General features: G+C 41.4%; 1 long non-coding RNA gene across 1 annotated transcript; it reads left to right on the top strand.

Annotated features, from left to right (window-relative positions):
* The first annotated feature begins 7,466 nt into the window (after positions 1-7,466).
* Positions 7,467-16,342, top strand: LOC136790886 (uncharacterized). Its single transcript, XR_010831719.1, has 3 exons — positions 7,467-8,403; positions 12,041-12,124; positions 15,522-16,342. It is a non-coding gene; the product is annotated as an uncharacterized lncRNA (long non-coding RNA).
* Positions 16,343-21,210: the final 4,868 nt, after the last annotated feature.

Genomic DNA, 21,210 nt, shown 5'->3' with positions numbered 1-21,210 from the left:
AGAAGCAGTATGTGATCAAAAGAAGTAATAATGAGCAACGATGTTTTTGATTCCAAATGTCCCTTTAAGAAATCAGAAAGCACAGCATTGCTCTGAAGTACAAGACATACGGAGCTCCCTCTTGGTCACTATATTGCTAGGGGCTGTAGTAACAGCAGTTTGTTCCTGACCTTTAGAGGCTGCCCATTCATATAAGTATTGCTGTGCTCTTTAACGGTATGACTATTTTCTGATCTTTGATGTGCATGCACTTCAATATTGCTGTTTTGTCTTAATGATACAGTTGTTCTTAGATAAGTACTTTGTTAAGTTTAAGTTCATGGGATTGAAACTCAGTATTTAAAAGTAGAAGAGGACAAATTTTGATTCCAGCAGTCCAGAACTACTTTGATTAGAGCAAATCCCATATGTTTTGTCACCTCCCTTTGCCTGAGCCTCAGCCCTCAACAGGTTTTCAGAACCAACAGGTGAGGGAACATTAGAACAGTTTTGAAAGGTCCTGAATTAATATGAAAGTGGTGGAGAAGTGGTTTGTGACTCAAGTCCTTTGTAGCCTGAGGACAGTTTAGTCTTTCACACCAGTAAAGCACTCCTGCTGTTCCAACAAAGGATGCGAGAGAAAAGAGAATTGCCCCAAGCCAGATGACAGCTCACCTAGGTGCGAAAATCTCTGACCTTCGCTAAACCTAAGCAAACTTAGATGATGTACTTTTATTTCTTCTTGTGAGGTGCATATACAGGGTGTGTATGCATGTGTGTGTGTGTGTATGCTTTCTCCATTGGTTTCTTTCTCCTGATGCACCTCTCAGGATGGAAAAGCTACTGCTGCTGCTTTGTGGATGATTGTGATCTGGTGCTACAGGGATAGAAGTCTCCTAGGTGTGGCTTTGTCTTAATGTGTCAAAGAAGTTAATTTATGTGTGTGTTTTAAAGACAGCAGAACTTAGATGTTTCTCTGTGGAGGTTTACAGGTTGGTAAATCTACTGAGGTCAAACACACAGACATTTACTACATTTCCATTTGCATCAGGCCCATCCGGACACTCTTATACCTGACAAGCCCAGGGGATCAGTTCTGGATGAAAGTGCTGTGCAGCAGGCGAGGCTGGCTGAGAGCAAAGCTGCTGCTCATGGGTTTGGAAAGTGCCCTGCTCTGCATAGCCTGTGCTGGAGGCCTTGTCCTTCCTGAGGGTCCCCAGAACAGCACGAACCCACTTCACTTCAAAATCTGATTTATTTGCTGTTAGCAAACAGCATTGGATGAAGGTGGGATTAAGTTTATTTACCCTCCAAAGGGTAAGGCCAAGGAGTGGTGTTTTTGCCAGAACACCTAACTGCAGATTCCCCCCTGCAGCAGCATGGTCTAATGCCCAGAGCTGATGGGTCAGAACCAGATCTACCTGGCTTGGCTGCCACCAACAGCCCCTGGTACCCCTGGGGTACTCACACTCCCTCCATGTCTGGAGGGACCCACATGTCTGGGGGCCAGCTAAAATACCCCCTTTATCAAAGAGGACACTGTGATGTAAATTGTATCTCTTAATTCATTCGTAGGCAAGTAGCATCTTGTTAGGTAATGCTTGTTAAATATCTTGACCAAGTGATTGTCCATGACCCAAAAAGCATATGAGCTCCAAGGCCTTAGCCCTGTGAATGTGAATGTGGGTTAAACCTTGAGGTTAGGGACATGCACTGGAGGCCCAGCAGGCTGTGGTATCTTGGTCCCATTGGGACTTACGTAAATGGGTCCTGAAATGCATGTTATGCTCTGAGTCCATATGCTTGTAAGATCAGGTCCTAGACAGTTACACAAGGCACCCAGAACATCACGTTAAATTGCCACAACATCACTGGTCTGTAAGGGACACTTCTGCAAGTTAGTTCTTCAACTTTTCACAGAATGAAATGGCAGTCTTTCCATAAAGGCTTGAAATGAATCTTTCTGAGAGGAAAAGGTACACATTTCCAGCTAAGAATGAAAAAATGAGGTTTGATTTTGAGGTTTGAATGATGTATATTCTTGTATGTGTGAGCATGTGTATAATTGGAGTTGATATTTGAACTGTCTAGAGGACTGCAAATGACCTCTAGGTACCCTGACAATTTAGGCAGTCCATTAAACTCTATACAGATTTTGTTCCACAACACACCACAAAAAAAGCACCCACTACCTCCAAAGACTAGTCCCGATGCTTCAAAGACCTCCAATTACTGATCTGTTCGTACCTGTGAAAAATACGGGGAGATGAAAGCAAAGCAGAATTGCAGCAGTTTAAATTTGCAACAGGTGTAAACGACAGGTGGAAGCTGCTGACATTCAGGGCCTCTGTGCTGCAGCGTAGATATTTCCAGTTGGAAATTATTGTCACAGGAAACAATCCAAAGAGTATATTCCCTATGGAATTCAATAAAACTATGTCTTGTCTTTTTCTTCCCCCCCCCCCCCCAGCCTTTTATTTTTTTTCCCCATGAGTATAGTATTCCCTTATTCTATGGAGTTTCTCTAGCTGCTGTTTGTGTAATACCAGAATAGCTCCCAAACATTAATTTATCCTTGCAGAACCTTTGTGAGGTACAAACACAGAATTATCCCAGGCCAGAGATGGACACAGAGAGAAGAAATGATTTGCCTGCAGTTGGCCAGGTTCTCTGAGGCAGAGCTGGGGACAAAGCATCCAATATACCAACAGTTTTGTGCAGTGAAGGGAGCTGGGTATCTCCAGACCATCCCATAGTTAATTCTTCGGTCTATTCTGTATTATGCCATTCTTCACTGCCGTGAACCCCTTACACCTTGTGACACACAATTTCACAGCAATAATTTAACTATTAAACAGATAAAATGTCTTCATCTTTGCATTGGCTCAGTTGCCTTAGAGCATATGTGATATCACAGTTAGACAGCCCTGCTTTCCGAATTCCTCTAGGTTTAAAGTATAAGAAAGAGGAAAGGATTCACAGACTTGAGATCCATGCCTAATTCAAATCCTGTGTCACATATTCTGAAAGGAAAAGGGAAAGGAGGAAGGAATCTGGGATATCTCTACAACCTTTATGGAAATTATTTTGCATTTGCACAGGCACAGCAGTCATCCAAACTTGGCTCTGTGTCTATATCTCTAAAGTGATCTAGGTCCACAATTTAAAAGACAATTTACATATTCATTAACCCCACTAAATAGATGTAAATGACCCTGAAAAATATTGTTCATGGGCTCTTCTGCTGAAGGCAAATATTGCACTGGTCCTTTGATCTGGAAGGATGGGGAGTGGACTGGAAGGGGCATGGAGAAGTATATTGTTAGGAAAAAATCCCTTTCACTATGTTTGCATGCTACAAAGACATGGTAAAAAGCAAGCCTGTACCCCAGCTCCCCCTTGGCACACGCCCCTTTTAATTATGATGACTTTGGAAGACAACTACCCAGCGGTCTGCAGAAGGGACTCGCCTGAGAAAGCTTTCTCACGTTCACGTCTGGCTGCCTCTCTGTGCGAGCAGGGGCAGTGGTCCCGGGAGAGGCGGCCGGCTGGAATGCAGCACAGTGCTGGGGCCCGAGCCTCGAAGGGACGGGGTCGCTGGGAGACCTTCGCCATCCTGGCCTCTGCCGCCCGCATAACACACATACCCACACACGCCAGCAAGTTATATGCACTCCTTTTCTTTTTTCTGTTTGCAGCTGGTCTATTTGATCTCTGTGTGCCTGGGCTGTTTGCTGTTGTGAGCGTCTTGCTGTGATCAAAACCTTATTATCTTGGGTGATGCTGTAGTGTTATACATTGGAAAAGGGCAGTGGAGTATAGCAGCAAGCAGCTGCAATGCTGGTCATACAACAAAGGCATCAATAACCTCTCTCCAGTGTACTTGGCCTGGTTCAGTGGGAGGACTGGGTGTCACTTTGCCTGGAACGGGCATGGACTTTTTCCACAGCTACTCCCTCTACTGCTGTTGAGCTTCTCCATGTGTTTCTGTCTAAAGCAGAGACCAGAGAGGACTGAGTCCTTCTCTGTGGCTCCTGTAGTTCCTCAGTGGTGTAAATGTTGCAATTCACGCTTCCAGCTTGTGACTATGCTGCTCATATACACCCACAGCTGCCGGGATGGGCACCAAAGAGGTCCAACTGGAAGATCAAGTCAAAGACATTTGATTTTCTATGAATTACATTCAGTCTTAGCAGTCTTTTTTTCTCAGCTTCTATGCTTGATTTGTTTGTGGTATCTCTTTTGAGCTGTAAGGTTGCTGTTCCCACAATGTCAGCACTGAGGTGCGAGGTGGTGGCGTGGTGACAGCAACCCTCTGGGAGACCCACGTCTGCTCTTAGCCAGCCAATCTGACATGGTCACGGCAGGCCATTTCCTTGTCCTGCTGGTCCTTGTCACTAACTGGTGTAGGAACAGCTCTCAGGTGAAGAAACACATCTGGACAATCTATTATACCCTCTGCTTCTCACTCTTGCTCTCCACTACCCTCTGTCTTGTTTCTCCCTTTTTCTATACCTGTTCTGCTCACTTCTCCATCCTCAGGACAGGATGATGGGATTACAGAAAGGAATGCCCTTTGTGGAAGATGCAGTCGTGATAAAGGCTAACTAAATAACACCCAAACTTTAACCACAGGGCTGAAATTTGTCTCTTTCCTGGTGGATCTTCTGCAGTTGCCTCTATGGTCCCGCTGTCTACTTGAATGTGTGAACCATAACTGTCATGAAATCGAGCTTCGGGGACCAATGACATAAGAACCAGCTAAGGGAGGAATTCTTAGCAGCCCTAAGTGGGATTTCTCTCTGATGTTGTGATTAGCGTCAGTTCCTGAAACTGGAGGTGCTGCTTTTCTTTGGGGTGGTAGGATGGGTGGAGAACGTGGAGGATCTGAGGACTCTTCAGAGATATCGTCTTTCTTAGACTGGGAATATCGAAGGGTGAGTTCAATGCTTTATTAACAGGGAGGGAGTGTGTGACTGGAGTTTTTATTTCTGAAGAAATGTCCTGGAAAATCATCAGCTGAGCCAGATAATTTTTGAGGGCAATAATGTCCTGGGGTCTTGACATAGCCTCACAACCCTCATCCTCAAGCATCATGAAACTTGAGCCTAAGTTTGGTGGGGAAGTCCGTTAAGAACCAAGGTGGAAAAATATGTATAGAGGGCTCTTGCTATTAATGTAAAACTTTTTTTAGAAAATTTAGTTCCCAGGCAGGGTCATTCTGACACTAAAACTCATGTACTTTCATGTTCATTGCTGACATGTCTGCATATGCTATTTTGTTCTTCCTTGTCCTGTATTCTTTTCACCTATTGAAATTATAAACATTTTAAAACTAAAAATATACATGTTTTTCCTTTTGTCAGATTATGGCACACATACTTTTGCTGATACATTTCTTGGCACTCTGCCAAAAAAAATTGGTGAAAGGAAACATAATAGAAAATGAGTTTTGAGAATCAGGGTAAGTGTTTGTTAAGCTTATTTTTGTTATTATTGTTGTGGGAAATAGTAGCTTAAGTTAACTTTTTGTGTGAGAATGTTTTAGCTGACTTTGAGTGTAGCAGAACTAGTTTACATGAATCTGTTCAACATGTGGCCTCTTTGTATGAATCATTTTCTACCGGTGGCTAACGTGAAGAAAACTGGCTGCTGTAAGCAAATGACGTGTATTGCTGAATTTTAAAACTTCCCAGCAAAGCACCACTTAAAATCTGTCAGAACATATATGGACATAGCTGTACAATCCATAACCTCTCTGAGCATGTAGGAGAGTAACTTTTCCAGTTGACCTTTAGTGTCATAACTGTGAAACAAACGGATGTCTCTTTTCCTTATTTACTCTTGGACTTTTCACAGTGCTCATCACTGCAAGGTCTGAGTCCTCTCTGGAGTTAGTGGCCATATCCTCAGAATACTTCCATGAGCTGGATGTTACTGTCCTCTTTCCCAGCCTGTTGCTCGCTATGGCACCGGATCAGATGCCTTCACATATGCCTGGGGTGGCAGAGGGGGAACTGAGATCAGAGAGATTGTGGAAGATCTGTGTGGTCTGACTGGGCTGATGAACTGCTGTGGTAGAGGTTCTCAAAGTCAGTTCTAAGCAAGTGGCTTTCCCCATGTGGCACACTGTGTAGAGAACCCATGACATTAACTTGGACCTTGAGGACAGTACAGATGCACTGGTCCAGCAGGACCACATCGATTGCCTGCAGCAGGAGATGCACCTGGGATCCTTTTATTTTGGATGAGCACTGCACTGTGCTCCCGTATGTGAGCACAGTGTGTGGGGAAGGGGCTGAAGCACAGATGTCCTGAAACCTTTGTAAATACTCTTCCTTCCTAACACCACTGGTATTGGCAATGGCTAAAATTTTATCTTGCACACTGACACACAAAAGGCCCTGAAAATAGTTATGAAAACACAGTTTAACAGACACCTTGCTCAGACAAACTACCCAGTTCAGCACTACATTACTTCTAATGAAACCAGTCTGGAGACTCAGTGTGACCAGAAACAACTGCTTTGTTTACTGGGTGTGTTTGAAAGGTAAGACGTAAGTATACACAGATAACAGCTCTACAGCTAGAAAAACAACCAACATGGAAGTTACCCATCAAATTCTGCATTATTTGAAGACAGCAAAAGCAGTAATAATAAGGTAATACATAGCTTCTTTCTCTTCAAGGCATTTGGAAAGAGAAGCTAAGAAGCCAGATATACAGCTAAGAACCATATTGCAGAAATATGTAGAATAGGTTATCTGTCAACAGACATGTCAGTCCTCTGTCATCATATATATCTAGAAGACTTGTCTTAGATTTTGACACAACTATCACTCACTCTCTTTATGCTGCTTAATAACAGGCCTTTTAAATTACAACGGGAGACAGTTTTCACTCCAAGTTTGGATCACATAAGACATAACTAAGTGTTGGTGCACGATCCTTGCCCAGAAAATTCACCTGCCACCAACAAACCTGTAGAGATGGCATAATGCATTGCATGAATGCTGACTTAATCATTTACTCTTTGTCATTCAAGGCCCAGAGAAACTTCATCCTAGTAAACCATTTTAATTTTACCTCTGTCTCCTCGACATCTTTCTCACTTCACTAATGAAGCTACAAGAGCTACAGTAACATCGGTATTACAGAAACTAACAGATACATTTAAAAAAAAATACACAAGTAAATGAAAAAGAGAGAGACTGTTTTATTGGAAGGCTGATGTGATAGTACTACTCTAAGAGCACATTTCTCACAAGGGTCTACTTTTGTTCCTACAGGTGAAAGAGGGAACAGGACTGGACTCTAAGTCATTGTTTGATGAAGCCACATCATCTCCTTAGCTCTCAGAAATGAACGTTTGGTTTATGTTTTTTCTTCCATTTAAAAATATGTTTTTATTTGGACATAGGCAATGTGCTCTATAGGAACAGATCCCCAGCTTAGAACTCACTTCGCTTAGCATGGCTTTTTTTTTTTTTTTTTTTAAAGAGGTAGAATGAGTTAAATGAGAATTGAAATGACCATTTTAAAGCTTGTCTTGAGAAGAAAAAAGTCTTAAACAAGACAAACAATGATATAATGAATATTTTGGTATTTTTAAGAGTTTCACGGGACTAACCTGTGATTCCCTCCATCAGTTCACTTGAAGAAACTTGTAACCAAGTCAACTCACCTTCCTGAATACGTGTCCTGTGAACACTGAGTGTAGTACTGAGATCATCTAAAACCTGTTAGCTGTCACATACAAGGAGGACATGCCCCACAGGTCCCACATTTCAACTTTACTGTGACCCAGTTGGAATACTGGGTAAGTTACTGCACGGAAAACACTGAACTACATTTTTTTTCTCACTTATTTCCATGTAACTTCCTGAGTCACTGGGAAAAAATAAAAGAAACTGAGCCTAAAGGAAGTCTGGTCCCTACTAGAGATATTGTCTTTATGTTCAGTGCACAATCATTCAGAATGATTATTTTGATCTGAATCTCCATGTACACTGTTATTGGTGTTAATGGGAATGGAGGATGTGCATGTGAGCTGTTGGAATCAGAACAGTGGGATGGGAATGATACATAACGAAGAGAAAACTCCCTGCCCAGGGAATTCAGACAGTGCTGTGCAGTCACTGCTATGCTATTTGCCACGTGCTATATACAGTCACAAAATATTCCACTCAGTCAGAGACATGGCCAGAAAAAGCCCTGTGAACCCCAAAGTCTTACAGTCTTATAATAACCACTGAAGCACGCCTTCCACCACAAAAGGAATACAGCAGAGCTCCTGTTGACCCACATGGGAAAAGCTGCGTGAAATTTTTTCTGTATGTAAAGGACCAGGAAAAATCAGGGGGGCTCATTTCAGTACATCCATGGCCTTTTGGCATTGCTCTGGAACCGTGAAGCACATGTGAGGTAGGAATAACGTAAATTTCCGGCTACATTCACAACATTTCATCATGTATGAATGATGTGTTATAAAATGATTTGAGGTTTTCAGAAAATCTATTTGATTTCATGGGATAAAAAATAAATTTGGATAAAAGTATTTGGTTGAGAAAGGATTCTGTCATTTAAAACATTCCTTTCAAAATTAATCCGGGTTCTTCTCCTCACTCCTTCCACTTTTTAATTTGCAAATTTATGTTTCATGACAATTGTTGGACCAGCATACAGAGAGGCTAGTCATCACCTGAAGCTCAAATGCAGAAACTCAGAAAAATAAAAAGCACTGGAGTCTTTTTGACTGTTTATTGCATGGGAAAACAAATGAGCTTAATGATGATACAATAGTAAAATGCCATCCCTATTGTCTACAACACTGTATATGTTATTATTATTATCATTCCCATTATTACTTTTCTGACAAAAATCAGTCTAAGACTTCAGTTACAATCAAACCACAAAAAGGAAAAAACAGAAAACACAATAAGTTGCTGACTGACTTGTCTCCCAAAAAGCTTAGGCAGCTGCTATTTTTGATAGTATTTTTGATAGTTGTAACTTCAAATTACTGCAGTCAGGTCGATTTTTTTTTTTTTCCAACACCAGTTGGCATCTATTTATATAGTGGTTGCAAGAAGAGAGTGGGGCAGAACGTGTCTTGTCTCATACAAGAAGAGTGGCCACAGAAGAAGGAGAGCTGAAGATGGTCAAGACATTATGCCAGGGCTGATGGGGACTCTGGAGCACCACGCTGTAACAGAGCCACCCTGGGAGGGGTGAGACAAGTCCCGTAGATCCTGTCAACCAAGGTAGCCCATGGAAAGAATGTCTTTGTTGGTGCTGACTCTATCCTACATAAAGCGGGTAGATCAAAACCTGGCTTGGTAGCCTTTTTGGTGGAGTGCTGAACTATGACCCCAGCAAAATCACATTGGCCAATGACTGGAAGATATGACAAGGAGCAAGAGCTAGGGAGACCTTGGAGCTATCCTGTTTGTTAGCCTGGAGATCCCCACTGAACCACTGCTAAAATGGTTTAGTAAGAATGTTATTTTTGGTGACACTGACTTTTTTTGCAATCAGTATTTGAAGAGCTAAGCAGTACCATCCACAGTGAATATGCTGCAGCTGGGGGATCTATTGTACATACCGTCAGAGCTCCTCTGTTCTTTTCCATCTAAACTCTCCAGCTCTTTCTCACACTGACTGAGGAAAGGGTTTACCCAGGACCACTGAAAGGGCAAGGGAGAGTAGTGAGAAGAATCAAGCTGGCAAGTGTTTTTCTATGTTAGATTTCTACAGAGCTTAAGAAGTTTCCCTATGTCATCATCTGTCTGTCTGTTCTCCACTCCCATCATCACAGTAATTTATCCAAACTGCAACAGGAAAATTATGAAACATAAAAAAACTACCCCAAATCTCCATTCTCTAGCAGTTTTGGTGCAAGTGCAATCATAATCCAGAATTACAGCAACAAACCTTGTATGCTGTCGTAGTTTACTATTTAACAGAAGCAAATTGCCATTATTTTTTTACCAGGCCTGAGGAATGATTTGCAAGCCATTCTCATGCTTCATGGTGCCTTCAACTCAACATGAACACAGGCTGCAAAGTTAGCTCCCAAATACATTGGATCATGAATCGATGATGGTGGCAATGTGCTTTCAGGGGATTCAGCACTTCCCCCTCTTTTGTTCCAATGGGAACTGGGATAGGGCAATGATAAATTCCCAGAAAAGAGAAAGATTTTAAGAAGTTTTTGAGGTTCATAGTATAGTCTAAAAACCACTTATGTCAGGAACGAGTAGCCAGTCCAAGATAAAGTGGTTAAAGGGTGGGTGCATGGAGGCTAGGAAAAGGAGTTGCCTTAAATCGACATTTGCTTCATGTTGTGGTGAGATGGCCTTCCTTTGTTTTAGTTTTCACCAAATCCATTCTCATTTATGACAAAGGTACAAGTTATTATATTTTATTTAAGCTTCTGCGATGATTATGGATAAAGGAAAGACAGTTCCTTAAGCTGCAAAGTGGAATATAATCAACACCTTTGCTCGTGGACTAACTCTATACTGTTGGAGGAGCAGACATGTTTAAACAGCAATTTGGAATCACCAAATACTAGCCATATATATCTAGCTGTTGTTATACTATAAATATAATTATTGCTATTATTAGTGTTAGCAATGGTTACTATTACTGGTTATTATTAGTCATAATTTTTACTGTGGTACCACTTAGGAATTCCCTTAGTAGACCAGAGTGCCATTGCAATATGCACTGTAACACTGTTACCATGACAATTTTTCTCTGTTTGCTGGTGTGTTTTGGCTAGAGAGCCAGCTGTTGACTAGCTGTGCTCCAAGTTGCTGAGCAATAAATCCCAAACCAAATTCATGACCAGATTTCTGCTCTAAGTCTCAATCTTGTGACTTGCCGCATAGGCTGCTTTGTGACTCCACCTGACTTCAGCAAGTCAGTCTGCAAAAATACCACCCTGACACTGAAGCAAGTGGCTCCCACGCCAGTTTTTTGAAAATATACCTTGCATGCTCATTTGTACAGGTAAGCACAGGAGATTCTGATGGGGAGAACAACAAAGAAGAGTGTATTTCTGCAAGACTATGGAAACAAGTGAAGATGAGAGTGATTTCTTTGCAATACAAAAAAGAGTTTTTAGAAGGACATTGTATTAAGAGAATTGCATTTAACTAAGCAGGAGGAAACAAACTTTGTGAAAAGTCAGTTGTTTCTCACAGATGAGATTTCTCTGACACCTTCAGTCTTGAGAGGTCCACAAATCATTGGCCTGGCTTTTAGGTTGATGTTAAACATACTAACATTGTTAATCCTTCCAAGGCGGTCATTTGACTTTTTTCCTTCTTGTAGCAGCATGTGAAATCAGCCACTGTGCACGAAGAATTAATGTCAATGCACAGTTCTCTTGCGAATGATGTTTCCCTTGAAATGTATTTTCATAGCCTCCTGCACAGGGACACGTGTCATGCACTGTGCAAAAGAGGTGCATGCAGAGGTGTTTGGAGTCCGCAGTGCCCACGGAGACCCCAGGGACTCAGCTGTCCCAGGACTGCTGGTGCTGCAGCCCTGCTGCTACCCGGACTGCAAGCCATTAGCACCTGAGGGCTGCTGGGTAGGCCACGGTATGTGAGCTAATGGTCCCAAACCATTACCTACCGAGTTGAAATCCTTATCACAAAAGCACTGTGGTTGTGATCTGCATCTCTCCAATGTGTGGGTTCAGTAACTTCCATATGCCATTACCAGTAATCTCTCTCTGTAATCTTTCTAGCAGCTCTGTGTCACCAATATCCCTGCTATAGGTGTTATGTTTTCTGATGGTCCACTTAGCACATTCAGACATCTTCCATGCTCACACCATTGTTTGATTATGTCTTTTAGGGTTAAGATCTGATCAGTATATGTACACCCTCTTCTGAAGCTAAACTGACTTTTCTTAAGCCTGCTATTCAGCTGTGCCTGTTTTCTTGTTCACAAGCACTCAAGCAAACGTCTCCTCAAACACCGCAAACAGGCTAATGCCTCTTGAGTTTTATATTCCTTCCTGTCACCTCCTTTTCTTCTTCTTCAGCTTGCTGTAATCACATCTGAATACCAGAGACAAGTCCTTCCGCAGCTTTGAAAAGCACTGGGAATACCTGACGCTGTCCCACAGGTAACACCTTCATTGTCAGCGTAGCCAGAAGGACGTGGCTCTTGGAAGGATGGCTGTGCATCCCACAGGGGGCTGCATCCAAGCAGCCATGACATCTGTGGGGCCACTGCATTCCCTTGATCCTTGTGCATGTGCTTGGCACCTCAATGATTGACCTTTTAAATTTCCCAGCATGGATTATCAGTGATCTTTTCAACACTGCTTGGTTTTCCACCTCTCCTATCTAGCTTCTCACCTAAAGTCCTTGGTTTTCTTGTCTCCCTCTTCAGTAAGATAAACTTTGGAGGGATGGTTTGTTCTGGCAGGTTACTGACTCTGCTTGCATGGAGGTGTGGGCTGTGGGAGTTTTTGACCTACTCCAAAGCACAGCTGCAACACAGATTTGTGCCTGACCAGATCTAGTTAGAAGTACTGATGAATTAAAAGTAGATCTCGAACCTAGTACTGGGTTCTAATTTAATGCATACTCAGCTTTTGTTCAGGTTAATCACAAAATTGATCTGTCCATTACTCTTCATGCTAAACTCTTTCCATGCTAAGGGGACTTTGTCCTTGATCAGGGTTTATCTGATTAAACACTGATAAAGCTGTATCATGATACAAGTAGGCAAAATGCTGCAATTAAAAGAAGATGAGCATTCAGACTTACCTGTTGTGACCGAATGGGAATAGCAAGCCTTTGTTTCCTCCTTCAGGCTCGCACAGCTTTAGTCCATCTCTAGCAAAAGGCTCTCAATCTTACAGGTGTAGTAGCCAATCTCCAGAGAGAGGTTGAGATTAAATTAGGTACTCTTGAAGCAAATCTCCAGCCGCATCTTGCCAAATATAACAGTGTTACAGGTACTACAAAAAGATAATGAGAAAAAATACATATTGTTTTATTAATTCTCATATATTACACATTTATAAAGTAGTACTAGTTATGATAAAAGCAAAACCCATTATAAATTAGAAAATTCAGAAGTCACACCAATCAAAAAACAGCCACAATAGCATTCATGCTTTGACATTTTAGTGAACAGACCTGTATTTGTAACAATGTTTTAAATTAAAAAAGAAATAAATCACTAATCAGTGATTGATACCATGTTTAATAAAATGATCATGAGGAGATCTGTGATGTTTTATATCTGCTAGGAATAGGTATAACAATTAGGGCTTCCAGTTCAGATTCCAGAGAAACATCTTTCTTCCATTGCATTTTTCTCTTTTCCTTGTGTGCCAGGTCTTATAAAACAAGATACCACAGGATTTAATTCTAAAAATCTAATATTACTGCCTTGTGGTGAACTGAATACTACAGATTCCTGCTTGATAATACTGTCTCGTGGGATTCCTGTGTGGTAACAGAATCTCCCAGGATTCCTGCCTGGTAACCATATCTCACTGGACTTTGGTAGTATTTCTCCCATTGGATAACCCCAGCCCCACCAAATAAGCAGTCATAAACCTTACGCTCTCATTATTTTACATGACATTATTTCACTAAAGTCAGATCCTGCACTGATTGAATCAGTGTTCTTCCCCACCTCCCCACAACTGATTTTCACTACGTTACAGTCAGGGCTCCAAGAAAAAAGGAGTACGTTATTTGTTTGACAAGAAAAACATTAAGAAATACATTCAAAGCAGCAATAATAGACACATTTCATGGCTGGCTTATTTTTATAGTATTATTCAACTTCTGCAGGACTTACACTTTGTCTTTAACTGTATGTGGACTGGAAAGCTTTATGTTGTTCTGGAAGTGAGATATTACAACCGATCTTCCTTATGCAATGCTATCTCTGTATTGTTACAAATCTGAGCAATTGTAGTATAGTTAAAAATTACTAATACTGTAGGCCAAATCAAAGAGTGATGGACCCTATGAAGAATTATTCAGAAAGGTTTGTGCCCTGGGGTTGGGATGCCCCAACAGGCACCAGTGCAGGGCTTGACTGCTGCCCTCTGAGCACAGAGTGGCTTTAGCAGAGCTCTGAGCAGCTGAAGCTCTGGCTGAGCAAGAGAAGGAAATCTGTAAAGACAGACACTACTAGGGCTTGAACCACCATGAGGGCATCTGCAGAATAAATGTTGGGGATGAAAAAGATAGGCAGGCACCACTTTCTGTTAATGCACTGTATCTCCTGCCTCATGTTCAGACAAATAAATGCACATAAGCCATTTTTTCCTTTTCATAGCTGTCTTTCAGTCTGAATATAACACTCAATACTTCAGAATCTTATGGCTTTTTGGAGCCCAGGAGCTCTTGAATCCAGACCCTGCTTTGACACCAACTTTTCTCCGCTCTTGATCAAGTCATTAAACCTCAAAGCTGTCAGACACAAGTGTCTGTGGTAATAATCCCTGACTACTTCATGTTATTTTTGAGAGGGTCAGTAAAGATTCTGAAGGTGAAAATATGACTGACATACTTGATAGTGGGTCTGCCAAGAAATCCTAGAATTCCCAGGCAGTTCAGCTGCCTGAATTACAATTAGAATTGGCAGGGACGTACACAGGTGAAAGGCATTCAGGAACATCACTGGCTTTGGCTCTGGGTGGCACTTTGGTACCCGCTGTGATGACCAGAATGCCCATATGTTCTGACCATTTCTACAGGGGTGATCGAAACCAGGAATGGTGTCAGTCTGGGATCTGTGTCTCTGCGCTATTGCCTTTTAGGGTGCATCTTGCTTCTTGGGCAGTGAATTGAGAAAAATGTGTTCGAGACTTGTGGAAATATCTGCAGGCAGCCTGGACAACGAAAACAGGAAAAACAAAACACTTCTTACCAGGGGCTTCAGACAGCCTCTTAAGGGGGCACTCATGACTTTCTTGTGAGTCACTACCCCAAAATACTGTAAGTGCTATTCGTTCAGCGGGGCTCGCGCTGCAAGCTGGAAACAATCTAGGGAACTCTCATCTTCAGGTTGGTGGGGGCTGGCAGCATGCATGCTCTCTCACTGGGAACGAGGGGCGAGACGAGAAAGAGCACGGCTTCGAAATTGCTCTCGTGCATGCTGTGGAGAGTGGAGCTGAGGGTCCCCTTTGCAGCTCTCATGGGAACAGCGAGGATTTTTTTGTGCCTGGAGGGTGGCTATGGCTAGGTAAAGTTGATGCAAACTGGGAATACAAAGAAAAGGTGCAGAGGCTTGGGAAGAAGCATGAAAATTCCTGCCACTGCCTGCTCAGTTGTCTGCTTGGAAGAGTCAGAGAGAAACTTTGGTGTATTATAGCCCATTTATAGCCCAGAGGACCTTCTTAGAACCTGAAGCCCTATTGCTATAAAAATAGGGGAGAATCCATAAAAGCAGCAGCATCTCATATATAGCACAAATCTTCTCTTACAAGATAGGCAAGAAGCTAAATGCTGTAATTAGAAGTTCACCGAGTTATTTTTTGTATGTTGCAGCTAACGACACAGAACATGGACTCCTGATTGAATACCAAGGCAGTAAATCAATGGAGGGTCTTTGCTACCGTTCATGAAATGCTCCAGCTGTGCTCCAAAGGATTATAATGTCAACAGAACTCTTGATTTGAATCACAGCCTTGCCTTCACTCAGGGGCCATATATTAGTCTTGAAAAGCAGGCAGTGTTTCATCGCTCAAAGAAAAGAGAATTGCTGAGCTGAAAATAAAACGATGATGTAGGGGAGAAACACTGCAACACAGCCAAAGGAGACGTATGGCAAATTTAAGCGAAACCCTCTTGAAATTTGAACATTATTATTCCATGTTTGAAGAGTTTAAGATAAGTTTCACAAGTTTAAATTTAATTCTTCCTGATACTTTCAGACAGTGCTGAGCCATCTGATTAAGTGCTGAATGTTGTGAATCCTCAGAGCTTCACCAAAGCCAGTAGAGCAATGCCAATTGACCTCAGACAAGGATCTGGCGCTAACATAGGGTATGATATGTACCAGCAGTCCCAAGAACCAAAACTTGTATCTTCTTAGAAATTGTCCAGAGAACAAATATCTTTCTGCATATAACTTGTGGTTATGTTTCTGCTTTCAAGCATGTACAAATAACGAAAAATAGGCTGTAGCCCACAGAGCTAAATTCCTGAAGGTGGTGTAAAAGGTGTAGTTTTGCCTTAACAAAACACTTGAAGTTTCCCAGGAATCTTTTGACATTTAGCAGGTGTTCTCTTGCAATGATTGTAATAAATCTTAGCAACTCACATGCAACCAGGCAAAAAAAAAAAAAAAGCAAAAAAAAAAAAAAGCTGAAGACTCTCCTGATGATAACCTTGAAGCCGTTGACGAGGTCACAGTGGTAGTGTCAGTATAGTGTCAGTAGTGTCATACTGCAGTTTGCACATGTTCTTACTTTTTTTATTTCTATAGGAATCAGCTGCTGCCAAAGTACACATGATACACATGATACAACCTAGAATCTTGATTATCCAAAGCTCAGTCATAGTCTCTGCTTCCTATAACACAGTTCTATCCCTGGTATTTATTGCTTACAGTGAAAAGTATCTCAGTTGTTCAAAACCGTAGTTACTCAGATTCAGTAACTGGACTCATTAAATCAATTTGCAGTTAATATGGTGAATACAAAACCATTTTTACTCTCATAATGGTACTGAAGAAATACAAAAGTTTGCATAAAATTATTCAAAAAGGGAAAAACCTCACTTTAAATACTTCTCTTGAAAAAGAGGAAGAGATATCACAGAGCTCCTGGAGCTTTGTGCAGGTTTATATCTTTGCAAGAGCAAGAAAACTGGCCATTACTCCTCTCTGAAATACATAATTAATTGAAAATCCTGCTTTTCACAAGCACCAGTGTGGAACAGCAGCTCAAGTACAACAGGGTTGGAGAGTTGAGCCAAGTTCCTGAAATGCAATACCAGTTTCTATTGCACATACTCTTGCAAAGTCACGATTCCTGCTGAGGATGACATTAGCCTGTTTCCTGGCCTTGCATGCAGTTTATTTTGGTTCCCCACCACCATGTGTGAGGCGTGCACAGAGCTCTGCCAGCTCCTGCTCCCTCTGCCGGCGGCAGGATTGTGCCCAGGGCTCTTGCCCAAGGTGGCTGCCATGATAGCTTAGTGGTTGCTATCAGATGAGCCAAGAGCTTTCCTACAAACACTGTGCATCTCCTTGTTGTCTTGCATAACATGAACTCATCTTCTGGTGGGGTCTTTAAGTTCAAATATACATGTCACCAAAGTAAACTGTTAAAACATTTTACTGGCTTGCCATCACAAACAGTTAAACCAAATGAAAAAAAAAAAAAGAATATGAGTTTGTTTCAAAATTAAGTGAACTTGAAGTATCACATCTGCAAGTAAATGTTGTCAATGGTGTGTAAAAATGCATTTTATGAGTCTCAGTCACAGTGCTTTATTCCTGGAAGTATGTGCAGGAATTTTCTTTACTTTTCATCCATTTTCTCTACTTTTCATCCATTTTCTCTACGAATTTCACGGAGGCAGCAGCACCACAACATCAGCTCAAGGTGTAAAGGTACTTTTCTTAACCTTCTCCGTTTGTATTTCAGTCTGTCCATGTTTCTTGTCTGAGTCTGGTTTGTCAAAATTGCATAGAGAAGAGGCACAAAGTGTCCTTCGGTCTTTCCACAGCTTTTTGACCAAATATTTCACTATTTTCTAAAAATATATTTCTTACTTTGTTTAGCTATACATGTTCTTTACATTGGCCATAACCTAGATTTGCTCCAAAACCTAGTAGGAAAGCATACTTTTGCCTACCGTTCTAACTCACCTTTAAAATGGGAACCTTGTTCCAATATTCAAATGCAGGATTATTCTACACATGCAGCTTATAAATTGAATTATTATATATATATATATATATTTTTAATAAGAATTCTTTGTTTTATGAATTTGGATTTTTTCATCCCACTAGAGGCATGATGAAAAAATCATTAAAAATGCAGAATTTTTCTGTTGAAAAGAAGTTACGTGGAGTGTTTGGCCTGTCCCATGAGATAGAACAATGTCATTGCAAAAACCACAAATGTTTTCATGTGGATCTATTATCAAAAAAGCTTTCTTAGTTTTTGTTCTTTGTAGAGAAGCCAATGTTTGTTAGAGTTCAAAACAGAAAGCAGTATTAAGTTTACATTAAAGTAATCTTACCTTGTACTGAGATATGGGGCAGAGTCCATCCTAATCCTTTAGAAAAAGGCATTAAAGGAAAGTTAGACTAGTCTTCTTCCTTTTTTCCCAAGGAAGTATTTAACCTGATCAGACTCCACCTCTTTTTTGTCTTGCCCCAGGATCTCTTTGCATAGTGACAAACCCAGAAGGCTACACAATCAAACACAGGCCCTGAGTTCAGACCCTGCTGCCTTTCTCTCCAGCAGCTGAAGCCTTACATTTGCCCACAGATGAGGTTTCAGAAGTGTTTTTTTGTGGGTTTGTTGCAGCCCCTTGGAGATACACAACAAGCAGCCATGAGCCTGGACACATCCCTTATGAAGAACTAAGGAGTAAAGAGTTGACCCTGGTCAGAAACCATTGGACTGAGTTCGCTAAGAAGGGGAAAAAAATGGGATCACCTTGACCCATTTATATTAGGATTTTTTTTTTTTTTAAGGGAAAATCTCAGTAATGAAGAATCCTAGACCCCCTCTGGGAAGATCTGGGAACAGCTCAATTTCCTATGGCTATTTTTGAAATGCATGAACAGCAAAGCACTGGAGATGCAATGAGCTCATCATTCAGAACTGGGGAAAGAAATGGTTAATCTGATCCAGAGGGTTTTCTTTCCATATGCCCTACTGAATATGGCTAACAGATCCTCTGAGCAGACAGACTATGGGACACAAATAAACACAGTTTCTGCTGCTGTAGTTTTAGACCCATGTTGCCATGAAAAAATGTCTAAGGATTTAAGGATAATTTTCAGTTGGTTTCATGGTCTGAGCAACACATGCCTGGGAGACTCCATTGTCTGAGCAGTGTAAACCAAGCATATACTATCATACCATAACTATTCCATACCGAGTAATGTATGTCACCTAACTTCTAGTGCTACTGCCTCAGGTTGTCTGCAGGCTTCTTTCAGACTACCTCATTTCTGGCGGCATAAAGTAACGTTTGTGTGACTTCTAGTGGGAATGTAAAAAGGTGTAGCTAACACCTTTCTTGTAGTTGACACCAGTGTCAGGCACTTGGCTGAGCCATACTTTCCTAGTCTTTTGTTCTGTTTTCATGATTTTAGAAAGGTGCCAGCGTATGGGGAGCTCTCAGCTCTGGTTCTCCAAGGGGTGCATGATCCCAGCCGCACCAGGCCTTCAGGGTGCTCCTGCCATAGTTGAGCACTACAGATGTAGCCCTCTAGAGTCAGTTCTCTGTTGAAAAGCTGGGCGACCCACTCATCTCTCTGGTGACTGTTTCTTTTAAAAGTCTATCACAAAGCTTCTTTGAAGTCATCCAGCACATCATAATTACACTCTCCTCATTACACCTGAAGAGATTTAACTGGCTCACAAACCTGAGTATCTGAACTTGAAATTGCATTAAGCAGTTGAACTGTAAAAAGTAAATTTGTGAAGATGTCTGAAATTGCATTAAATAGTTGAACTGTAAAAAGTAAATCTGGGGAGATGTGTCCCATAGCCAATCTGTTAAAGTTTATTATCTCACTACCATCTGATTTACGCAGGACATTGCAGGACACTCATGCACAAGCAGTCCTTTCCTTGGTTCTAAATGATCAATAGCCTCCTAGCTTCCTTCTTAATTCTTTTTTTTTTTTTTCATTAGCATCAGCATATCTCTAAATTCTACTCACAGATAAATCACTATTCTTCAAATCCAAACAGTTCAGAATGCAGTAAAGATCCTACAGCATTTGGGATTGTTACTGTAGGAAAACACAGCCTTTTCTTTAATGTGTGAAGTGAAGACTCTGAGCTTGTTTTTGTGGTCAGAAAGGGGATGCACCCTGGATTTCAGAAAGTCTTCTGCTATGCATCGGTGGCATCTAAACTATTGCAGAACTAAAACAGGATAGAGTTCTCTTTAACTGTCTAAATTTGGAGGTGGCTTGAGAATGCTAACAAAGGAGGACAGTTACCATCAACTGTTCTTTAATTATAGATCTGCTTGTTCACCTTCCCAAATCCTTCAAACCTTCCAAAAGGAAACAGGAGACATTTGAACTTGAGCACTGCTGCAAACTTCAAAGGCACTGGTTAAGATAGCTTTAAAAAAAAGCAACTCACAATCAGTTCAACACATTTTCTCCCAATGTGCAAAACATTTCATCAGTAAAAATTAAAGAAAAAAAGAACAGAAATCTTCAACAGATAAGGAAGCAGATACACAGAACTAATGAAACTACTGCCTTATCCAAGCTATTTGGCTGAGGTGTGGTTTTTAGTTCTTACAGGGGTACAGATTTCCCAAATTTTTGTAGGGACTTAGAACACATTCTCTCTTTCTCCCTCTTTTTCTACAAATTCTTGCTGCTGAAACAAACCTTCTCAGCATTACAGTTATGGGCAATGCTCTCATCTGACAAACAGTACACCCAAAAACCAAGGCACCTTTTACTTACAAAAAAATAACTATTTTATTCACATGGGCCCCAAACAGTTCATTGCATGCATTTACAGAAGACTCAAAGTACTCCAGAATCCCTCACTTGAAAAAAATGGCAATATGCCATTAGCATAGCAAAAGCTCAGAATCCGTGTTCCTTTTTTAAAATGTCATTACTGGAACAAAGAAAAAATAATGCTTCCATCCCAGGAGCTGTGGTGACATGCCGGGAGGACCAGAAGCAACCAAGGGGTGATTGAAGTCATCTCACTTCCACTTTTTAAGCTCAAAAAGATGCAGTAGTATCTGTCCAGATCTAGTTTGGCAGAAGACACTCTTTGCAGTCTCCTGTATTTGACATGCTACCTTCCCTCCACTGTCCGTGACCTCCCCACACAAGGAACAGAGGCTGACGAGACCCTTGGTGACCACAGCCATATTCCATGTTGTAGCACAGGCGGGTCATGATCACTTGCATCCTGGAGCCAGGAAAATGAAGTGTGAAGACAGATCCCAGTTTACCCCAGACCACCACATCAGCTTGGGCCACACGACAAAACTTGAAGCCCAA

The sequence above is a fragment of the Anser cygnoides genome, chromosome 5, assembly GCF_040182565.1.
Source record: "Anser cygnoides isolate HZ-2024a breed goose chromosome 5, Taihu_goose_T2T_genome, whole genome shotgun sequence".
In the NCBI taxonomy this organism is placed as follows: Eukaryota; Metazoa; Chordata; class Aves; order Anseriformes; family Anatidae; genus Anser; species Anser cygnoides.
This window is presented reverse-complemented; position numbering and strand designations above follow the sequence as displayed.